We start from the raw sequence: 11355 nt of genomic DNA on the forward strand, positions 1-11355 counted from the left end.
TGTGACTGAGATGTCTTATGTGTTATACTAAGTACTGTGATATCTTGCATTATGTATATGCGATTTATGTTGTGTATTATTTTGTGCTTACTGAGTTACGATCAGAGGGTCCACCCGAGTTCTGGGACCGGAGGGTTCCACTAAGACACATTGATCGGGGGGTCTCATTGTGTTATAGCCTAGAGTGGCTAATGGGATATGTGTGGAATTTTGGGGAACTCGCTAAGTTTTGTGCTTACCATGTTATGTGTTATGTGTTTCAGGTTTTCTCAGGATCATAGGAAGGCACCGAATTGATTGTACACACTAGTAAAAGAGTTATATTTTGAGGATCCTGGATTTTTAATCAAAAAATTATGCAGATGCGATTTGTAAATTAAATAAATGAGATTTTTGTGAAATGTGTTACGGGAATTATGTGATTTTTAATGAAAATTTTGTTTGGAAAATTTATGGTGTTATATGAAAATATAAGAACACTATCATTTATAAACAACATAATCTATTATTTTTCATTAAAAAATATTTAGGAATTATTATTTTTCATTAAAAAGCTTGTCTTTTTCTTTTCACATATTTTTTGGTTCCACTACTCATCAAGTCTTTGTAATTGGAAAAGAGTGGTGTCATGGTGTCTGGACTTGTACACAGGGTTCTCAGTTTTATTATTTTTATAATTTTTAATGTTAAGGATCATAAATTACAAACTAACTATATATTGCAAAAAGTTTTACTCATATATTTAATTTATTACTTTTTATAACATATACAATAATAATAATGAGTATTATTATCAATACGAACTTTGAAATACAATTTTGCACGTAGTTTATTCAATTATTAGTTGTGAAACTCATGTATTACATGAGTTAATTTAAAAAAAAAAGTTAAATATACAGGTCAAAATATTTGAATAAAGAAAAGAAAATTTAATTTTAGAAAATTTAAATTAAAAAGAAAGTTTATTAGGGAAATTAATATCCATTTATTACTATATTTATCGCAATTATTACATTAAAATATATGTGGAATCCTCTCTAATAAATGAAGGTTTTTTTTGCCACTTGTCAAATTCTCAAGAGTTTTGCCACATGTCATTTTGTCATAATTTTGAAATATTTATTTTCCACTTGTCATTTACATCATTTATTATTATTGAATATATATACCATTAATTTAGTTTCTATAAATTAAACATACCATAATAACTATATTAATTTTAAAATTTAAATTTCAAACTTCAATTTCAATTTTAAATAAATTTACAATTGAAATCTTCGTATTTAAAATTTTGTTATAATTAACACATTTAATACACGAGTTTGACAACTAAACATATAATTTTAATTTAATTTTTTCATTTTTTTTAAATTTATACTTATTTCAAATTTCAAATTCAAATAAACTTGCTGTTTAATCATTCGTATTTAATATTTTGTTTTAATCAATCCGATATCATACAGGTATCACAGTTAGTTTAATAAAATAGAAAAAATCATAAAATGGCATGTGTAAAAAAAGTTAATTTAAAATAACCAAAAAATTGACATTTGACAAATTGAATGAGTGAGTAACAAGTAATAAAAAAACCTTTATTTATTAGTGATGATGAAATACAATACTTTTTAGTTTTAAATATGGTTTCTATGTGTAATTTGTTAAAATTAAATTACGATGCTTACGTCTATGTTATGAGAAGATGGTTTAAAAAGAAAATGACAACCCAAATTTCAATACTTGTAAAAAGAGATACAAACTTTAATAATAAAAGAACAAAACTACAAAACGTGAGATACATAGAGTTTACATGAAATAATCGACTATAAACTTTAATACTAATAAAAAACAAGTTTCAATACATGTTCTTAAAACAAAATCTTTATCAAACCAAACACACAACAATAATAACAAAAAACTACTACTGCTCGACGTCTAGACCGTTGGATTTTGATAATAAAGCACTGGTTTCTTGGGCTTAAAGAGATACCTAGAACCATACGTTGAACTAAACACGTCCTTCACAAGAGGATACTGTAGTTGAAGATATGAAACAATAGGCATAAGTGCAACGAAACTAATAAAGACCGCAACCGCAATAAACTTGTGACGATAAATCACAAAGAAACTAACACTAAAAGAAATCATCATGGTGACTATGGAAAGAAAAAGCATGGATAGACCCACCAAAAGTTTTTTGGGTAATGCTTCAAGGAAATCCTCTTGAGCATAACGAGACGTGAGGATGGATAAGAACACGAGGATTGAAGTGGAAGACAAGATTAAGGAAATGGCATCTAAGATCACAAATACTATGAATGGTATGTTGTGAAGAAACATAGGAAAGCCAGTTTTTTCGTTGTAGCCACCGGGAATTGTATAAGCGACTTGAAATACTACGGTGGCTATTAGGGCGGCAGCCACCATGCATTTACTCGCGGTTCCTTTCATCCATTTCTCACCTTCGGTTACTAAAGGTTTGTGGTTTTTAGTGAATAGTTCATATGGTGTTAAGCCATCGTTGTTCTTTTTTTCTTTGTAAAGAGGTGGTATCATAGACTTCACTTCCTACAACACAAACATATATATAGGAGATTATAATGCAATAGGGTGAATGTAAATGACTAATAAATTAACATGGATCTTTTAGAGAAATATCAAATATGTACCTTGAACCATAATAGTTTATGTTGCAACTGGAAAGCTGCCCCTGACACAAGTTGAAGTCGGCTTTCTTCCGCGTTCTTTCCAACCATAATAGTTTATGTTGCAACTGGAATTATCAAAGCTTTCATGGATCCTATCTCATACAACATATTGTATATACCCTCATGACGATGAGAGACAGCAACATGAAAAATACTTTGATTGTTTTCATTTTTCTTCCATATAAGGTCAGGATATTTTCGGATGAGCTCAACCAAAAATCCAGTGTTGCCTGCTTCTGCAGCAAGAAAAAGTACTCGAGAGGGGTAAGTTTGCCTTCCATCTACCAAAACTATTGGGCCTCTGAGTATTGTATCTATTTCAGCTTTCGGCTTTTCCTCAATACTTGTCCAAATCTTTATTAGCAACTCCACGGCTTTATTGTCGACTGCTTCCACATTCAAATGGAAGGCTGCAAAAATGGAATTAACAATCGAATAAGAACCAAACACTGAAACACCAGCTAATTTATAACAAAATAAATGTAGAGTGAAGAGATACTTGAATTGACGATGCTTCTGATGTAATGTGGCTTTCTTTCATGAAATGCAGAAGGCTTTCGAGCCAAGGCACATAGTGCTTCTCCACTTTGAGCAAGTATTGGGTGGGGTACCAATATTTTTAGAGCGAACTCTGCAAAAGAATAAGTTAATAACTAAAATATATGTACAAACTTATTTAGTTAGGCCTATGTTATTATTATTATGGATCATCTTGGCCTGGGTACTATTGTAAGTATAATGTGTAAGTTAATAATCTTGTGAGGAATGAAAAATGAAAGCTTTCAACTTTCAAGTAAAATATATACGTACCGAAAAAATCCATCTCAATGGACTTCAAGAAAACCCAACTCCTATTCATTGATGTCCAACCATGAGCATTCATTTGGAGAGACTCTTGATAGAGATAATCCACCATTTCTATGTTTCCAAATAACACAGCGATATAAAGCGGCATCATTTGTTCGCAATTAGGGATGGTGGGCAGGCCCCTATTTTTAGTAACCATAATCTTAGCAATTTCAACATTTCCAGATATAGCTGCCAAAGAAAGGGCAGTGTTTCCGTTTCTATTCTGCAGTTGCAAGTCAGCCTCGCTCATTTTACCCACAAGATATCGAACGAATTCGATGCTGTCAGTGTTGCTTTGAGCTGATGCTGCAACGTGAAGTGGTGTTTCACAATTTTCATTGATGCTGTAACGTATGAGATATCCATGACGCTCGATTTTTTGTTCTGCGGTTTGCCAGTTTGCTTTAATTAATGCTTCACATAGAGGAACACATGTATCGATGAAGTCCCTTCGTCTCATATCTGTGTACGTATTTAAAAAATGTAGTTAATTAGTAGCTGAATTAGGAAAGGGAGTTGAATTTATATGATTTATATACCAGCAAGTAGATCTTGACAAGGAAGATCGCTCAGTGGTGGTGGAGGCGGCGGCGGCGGTGGTGGAGGCTGCTGGATTATGCCATTTGGCCGACTCATTGGAACTTACGCGTGTTGTATTGCCCTGAAATCTAAGCTTTTACGTAAAATATATTGAAAGCGTAAAGGATCTAAAATCATTAAATCGCACGTACTACTCAACCTAAAATTAACCAGATTATTAGGTTAAAATCAATACATTCAAACAAATTTAGATTCAGGTTAATTACAGCAAAGTCACAGCCACGAACATATACGACATACCTGTTTCAAAATAATTAAGGTGGATGTCTGCCGCTTTGCTACTCTTGCGATGATTCCGAGCCTCACTACAAAATAAGAAACTCAAATACTCAATAAAAAAAAGAAGCTGGAATGGGAGGTGTTGCAAAAGAAGATCGAGAAGAATCAGTTGCATTACAACAAATAGAAGTTGATGATGACAAACGAAGAAGAAAAAGAGCTTCTGCTTCACCAATGACTGAAACGAGAAGGCTTTGTATAAGAAGATGAAGAATAACAATCGCTGCAACCTTCGTATTTATAGGAGACTGGGAACAGGAAAACACACAGCTTCGAGGAAATGCAGCTTGAACTGAAGAAACCAAAAAGATTATATTTCTGGATTTGTGAATATAGTTGCTGTTTGAGTTTTTAGAATAATAGATAAATCGTCATGAAATATATTATAGTGTTTTCATAGAAACCTCCTGTGTGAATTGGTCATTGTTCTAACACGTCTGGTACACTGGTTAGACCTCTTCTTTCATAATCACCCAATCACCCAAACATTTATACACTACTTGGAAAGAGTGTAATTTGAACATATCCTTAAACATGAAATAAATTCTTTTTTTACAAAATCCATTGCTTTATTCTATAATATATACCATTGCATCGCCTTTGATTTTATACACCCACTTGTAATTGACAACGTTTTCTATCTGTTATAGAGGATGACAAGTGTCCAAGTGACATTTAAAACTTAAAAATGACATAAAGACCAAATTCATAAATATTCATATAACTTAGCTTTGGGGATTTTTGGTTAATTTAATCTAGTAATTCTAAGTCTAACCATGGTACTTTCTATTTTCTTTGGGCTAAATGGATTAGGCAAAATAAATAAATAAACAGCCCTAAAAATACACCTGGCCTTTTTTCATAGAGTTAGATGGCAAAGTTTATTTTATAGCATGAGATTAAAAAAAGCAAATTATGTTTTTATAGGGAATAATTAATATTGTTATACATTCAATTATAAAATATCATGAGCACTTAACAATTAAAGCTCTCCGTTCACTTTTCTCCAATTGACAGATTCTAGTGGAAGCATTCAAATATGAAGTCACAGATTTCACCTTTTTTCTGAGCCTCCTTTACATTGTTCCGTCTTCTGTGTTGTTGGTTGTCATTAGGTAAGTTTCTTTTGGGTTCTGACTTTCAAAATTTTCTTCTTTTCTTCTTCAATGTTTCTTTGTTCTTCCTATGTTGGATTTCTATGATTTTTCAGCTTATGCAAATGTGGATATCAATCAGAAGAGGTGGGAGTGGATGTTTGCTTTGGTTTATTGATCTGATATCAGAGAAGCTGATGAAGATCAAGATCTTTACATAAGAATGGCCGCATCTGAGTTAACAGGTGCATAAACTTTTTTTTTTCTCTTTATTCGCAGAAACATAATTTATTGTCACATACTCACATCTTCTTTTTTTTTTTTTTTTTTTTTTTTTTTTTTTTTTTTTGTGTGTGTGTGTGTTGTATGTTTTTGCATTTATGGTGTCACAAGCATAAAATCTGGCTTTAACAATAAAAAAGTAATCAAAGTGGGCCTTTCAACTTCATTTGGTTTTATTCTGATATGCCTAGCTGTGATGGGATATGTTTCGAAAAAAAATTGTTCTCATGCACAAAGTCAGGGTAATGCAATGAGCAATCCAGTCTTATTTTATACTTGTGAAAAAGAGCAAGCACAACAAGAATGTGCAAGTGTCCACCTTTTAATAGTTGGATGTATCACTTTTTAGGTACTCTAGAATAATGTCTTCCTTTATAAGATAACAACCATACCTTAAAAAGCTTCCAACTATTGAAATCATTTCCATCCATTCTTGTATGAGCAACACTAAGGTCCTGTTTGTTTTAAAAGTGGTTAAATGTTTTTTTGTCTTTTTCCAAGTTTGCGGAAGAAGAAGTGCAGTTGCGAAACGTCTACCCGCCGGAAGGGAAAAGTGCTCAAAAAGTACTTTTGTAGAAAAACAAACGAGGCCTAAGTTCTCCTGCTAATGCACTCTTATTTAATAGGTCTATCTTTGTTCCTTGAATCTGGACGTCAGGATAAAGTATCATCTAATTTGAAGCAGCAAATCCAAAAGCTCCTTAAGGTGGTACAAATTATAAGCTGTATTTTTTTTTTTTTTTTTTTTTTTTTTTTTTTTTTTTTTTTTTGCTTTTTAAACATTTGAGAATGAAATTTGGTTGCAACAGTGCACATTTGTAGAAAGATTATATCTTTTATGTTATACAGGTGAATATGGAGGGTGTATGAATTGCAGCTTGAATCTCCTTATCAAGGAAAAGGACTTGGAAAGTTCTTGATACTAACTGACCTAATTGCGCGCAAAGTAATCAATCCATTTTCAATATTATTATTTTATTATTTATATTATAATTGCTGTTTAACATTTAATATTTTTTCTTTACTTTTCTAGAATGGCATGGGTGCTGTGCTGCTAACTGTACAAAAAGGGACCATTAATGAAATACAAATATTATGTGAGGATCATTGAATATTCCTACATAATTGAAAGAAATCAACAAAATCAAATTCTTTTTAACAAACCAATATAGGTAAGAATATGAAGAAGGCAAGTTTTTGCATACAATTTTATAGATTAAATCTTTAAAAGCCATTTTTTCATTATGAAAAAATAAATTCTTTAAGGTACTAAAATAGGTTTTTATGATGTAGAGATGAAAGCTCAGGGCAAAAAGTTAATTTTTTTTCAAAAAGATAGCAGCAATAAGTAACTATCCTCATATCCTCTATCCAAGAGGTGGTGGCGGTGGTTGGAGTGGTGGAGGCGGGTCGTGTGGTGGTCATAGGCGGGTAGCGACAGTGGAGGTCGAGGAGGACGACGATACAACCCGTATTAGTATTAGGAGGTCGGGTCTATTGTTAATTGTGTTTGGGATGGATTAACTTTAAGGAAATGATGAGAGAGAGCACCTGGAGGGACGGGGATAAAACTTTGCTCAACTAAATTGCATTTAACATTTCGTCCTGCTGTTCTTTAATCTTTAGTTAACAATGATAGTCGGTTTGTTATGTGGAAAATATATGTTCAAAAGTTGTGCATTTTTACATTAACAGATGTTATATTTCCTTCAATATTGCAACTTGAAAGTGGGATAACGAATTTGGAAGAGAGGAAACAAAAAGAAATATCAAATATAGTCAAAAAGATATTCACGAAAAGAAGGTTTTGACAAAGGAAAACTCTCGAATGCTGATGTAGAGAGAGAAATTGAATGCGGGATCTGCATGGAAACAAATAGTAGAGTTGTGTTGCCGGATTCCAATCATTCTTTGTGCTTCAAGTGCTATCGAGATTGGTAAGTTTCTCTCTTACATCTACTAAATAGGACCCATAATTACATGTAATAGCACAATGTAAATACTAACAAATTGTTATTGGTAATAATATAAGTACATTGTTATTATGATAGAAAAATAAAATATTTGTCTATATATTGGTAGAAAGAGTCCAAACAGTTCTCCAAGAGAGAGAAGCAGTCGCTCGAGAATGTTGGGGTCCTTTGGATGATCGAGTTGCAGGTCTCGTCTCACTTCCATCATGCTCGCATTATGATCATTTGTAAGCGGCTGGGCAATGACTTTGCTTAAATTTCGTGGATTCGCACGCCCTAAAACAGCTCTGGAATCACCTAAATTAGCGACGAACAATTTCTTATTCCATATGATCCCAACCCGACAACAAGAACCAACTGAATAGATGTTAGGTATGTGTTTCAGTGCTTCACGTGCAAAATAGTTGAATCCTTTCTCAGTTTCAACAACCACATTTCTAAGCACTTGTTTGTTAATCTCCTCAATTTCATACCTTCATCCCTGCACATACCCCTGTTATCTGTTGGATTTTATATACCAAGGTATGGATTAATCATTGTGTATTCATTCATAATAAGTTATCAGACTAGCTATGTACATAAAGTGTTCGATGAAAACAGAACCAAAAAATTGCCCTTTTCCGCCATATTATACATTCAGTTGAGCAAATTTATTCACAAATATGCAATGATAAGATCTGAGAATTACTGTAGAATCAACAAACTTCAAACAGATATGATAACGGGGATTTAATTTTCACTTTTTATTTTGGGTTGCAGGTGCTCTTCCTGTGAATGAGAGAGAAAAGCAGAGAGAAAGGGGTGGAGTGGGGAAGAAAGGAATAAGGGTGGGGTTGTTGGAGAGAGAGAGAGGCCCTTTAATATTAAATAATTATATTTATTTTTCTTTTCTTAAAAAAGTTAAGGCAAAACTTCATAAATGGTCCATGTGGTTGTGAAATGACAGAAATGTCCTTCACATAACGGCTAAATGTTAACAGAGTTAGCGAAAAGGACAATTTGTTAAAAGTTTTTGTAACATCCAAAAAATACGAGCCAAAAATTTCATTTTTAAATCATATACTTAGTAAAGCATTTAGGAGTAAAAGCGTCACCGATAATAACATTTCATGAAAGATATCACATGTATGGAAAACATTTTCATAAACATAATAATGTCAGAGTACAAATCCTCAGGAAGATCTCATAGTGCGAAATACGAGGCATGTGTGTGATGGGCCACTACCGCGCCAGCTCCTTCCCCTTCGAAGAAGAGGTACCTGAAACCAAAACTGAAAACTGTAAGCACGAAGCTTAGTGAGTTCCCCCATAATACCTCATACCATACTAACATACAACGAACAGCTAGGAGATACGGGCCTCGCCCACACTCATGAAGATACGGGCCTCACCCACACTCCGCTAGCTGGGAGATACGGGCCTCGCCCACACTCCGCTATCTGAGAGATACGGGCCTCGCCCACACTCCACTATCAGAGAGATACGGGCCTCGCCCAAACTCCACTATCAGAGAGATACGGGCCTCGCCCACACTCAGCTGCTAATCCATATACAAGTATCAAACAGACAACGCGTATAGACAAATCTATCATACTGGCATATATCATAATCAAACTTGACCATGAGATACGGGCTCTGCCCACACTCCGATACTAGCATATCGTCTAATCGGGCTGGCCTTGGTGCCTTAGACCCGTTACTACTGGAAGGAAACTCACTTCAAAGTAGCTGCTGATCTGCGTGGGAACTGACTGTCTTCTGCTGCTGCCGCTCCGGAAATCCTCCGACTATAATTCCCACAAAACCCTTAGTCAAAAACTGCTAACCGACCTCAGGGGAAAATGACCTTTACCCCTAACCAACCAAGAGTCAAAGTCAACTGCCAGTTGGCCCGACTCGCCAAGTTGACTTGCCAACTCGCCAAGTCCCTATCCCTTTGTCCGACCATAAACCCGTATCTACTCGTCGAGTTAATCATTGACTCGACGAGTTCTCCTTCTAAACTAAAGGCCAATAGTCCTTCATCCTACTCGCCGAGTTGTATGAACAACTCGCCAAGTTCATCTCCATCCGAAGAACACTCTATGTTGAGACTCACTGAGCTGTATGAACAACTCGCTGAGTCTGCTCTTGAGGCAAGAAGATTGCCTTGAACTCGCCGAGTCATGACATTGACTCGCCGAGTTACTTCATGAGTGAGTCTGGCTTCCGACCCACTGAGTCACACCCCATGACTCACTACTCCAACCCGCAACACGAAAAGGGGGACAACTCGGGGACTCGCGACTCGACTCGCCGAGTCTGCCACATGCAAATACTATATACTCGATTTTGCTTGAATCCAGCTCATGCCATTCATAGATCTGGGTTTCTAGGGCCTGATTAACACGTAAAGTTTCCAACTTTACATGTAAATAAACACCAATGAGGGTTTTAGGGCTCAAAATGCACCAAAAGAGTAGATCTAGGGCTTTCATGCAATATGGCTCCATAAAGGCAGTAGACCCAAGCTCCTGGAGCTCAATCATGCCTAGATCTAGAGGCGAAACAACTTATTACCAACTCTAATACACAAACAAGCTTGGGGAAAGGCTCAAGAAGGAATTTCATGGAGCTACAAGGGACAATAAGCATGAAAACAGAGGGAAACTAAGTTATACCTCAAGGAAATCAATAAGATAACACAAGGATGCCTGGCCTCCTTCTTCTCTTCTTGATCTACTCTCCTTCCCCCTCCAAATCTTCAAGAAAACACACCAAAATGCTTCAATCTCACAAGGAACAAGGCTTGAACGAAGTAGAGAGCTCTAAGGGTGAAGGGGGCGAGCTTGGGGGCAGATAAGAGGGTTTAAATAGGGTGCAAACCCTTGAAATTTAGGGTTTCATCAGACAGCTGGGACTCGTCGAGTCCAGAATGTGGACTCGCCGAGTCGCCAACTTAAACGTGCTCCCAAACCCGTCTCCACTCGGCGAGTCGACAACTCGCCGAGTCCAAGGCTAAAAAAATGAAAATACTTAGATAGATTTACGTACCAGGAACCAGGTGCTACAAATCTCCCCCACTTATTTTAGACTTCGTCCTCGAAGTCTGCTGCTCGATCCTGAAACAGCTCGGGGTAATGCTCCATCATTTATTCCACCGGCTCCCAAGTCCATTCCAAACCCTTTCGGTGCCCCCATTGCACCTTTACTAATTCCACCCTCTTGTTCTTCAAATCCTTTGACTTCCGGTCGAGGATTGCGACTGGGCGCTCAATGTAGTTCAGGCTGTCATCAACCTGTATATCCTCTAGCGGCACCACCGTTGAATCATCCACTAGGCACTTCCGCAGCTGGGAAACATGGAAGGTGCTGTGGATCTGACTGAGCTCGGCTGGCAGATCCAGCCTATATGCCACCTTGCCCACCCCGGCTATAACCCTGAACGGACCAATGTATCCCGGGCCCAACTTGCCCCGCTTCCTGAATCGAATCATGCCTTTCCAAGGCGACACCTTCAGGAGAACCATATCCCCGACCTGGAATTCCAGGTCTGATCGGCACTTGTCAGCGTAACTTTTTTGCCGACTCTGC

General features: G+C 36.1%; 1 pseudogene across 1 annotated transcript; it reads right to left on the reverse strand.

Moving 5' to 3' along the window:
* Positions 1–1728: 1728 nt before the first annotated feature.
* LOC145068770 (uncharacterized) lies at positions 1729–4289 on the reverse strand (annotated as a pseudogene). Its single transcript, XR_013689120.1, has 5 exons — positions 4094–4289; positions 3516–4016; positions 3205–3336; positions 2667–3115; positions 1729–2565 (listed from the first exon to the last, which is right to left on the reverse strand). The product of XR_013689120.1 is annotated as an uncharacterized LOC145068770 (transcript).
* Positions 4290–11355: the final 7066 nt, after the last annotated feature.

Source organism: Lactuca serriola, chromosome 1 (genome assembly GCF_051521515.1).
Source record: "Lactuca serriola cultivar US96UC23 chromosome 1, Lser_US96UC23_V15, whole genome shotgun sequence".
NCBI lineage: Eukaryota > Viridiplantae > Streptophyta > Magnoliopsida > Asterales > Asteraceae > Lactuca > Lactuca serriola.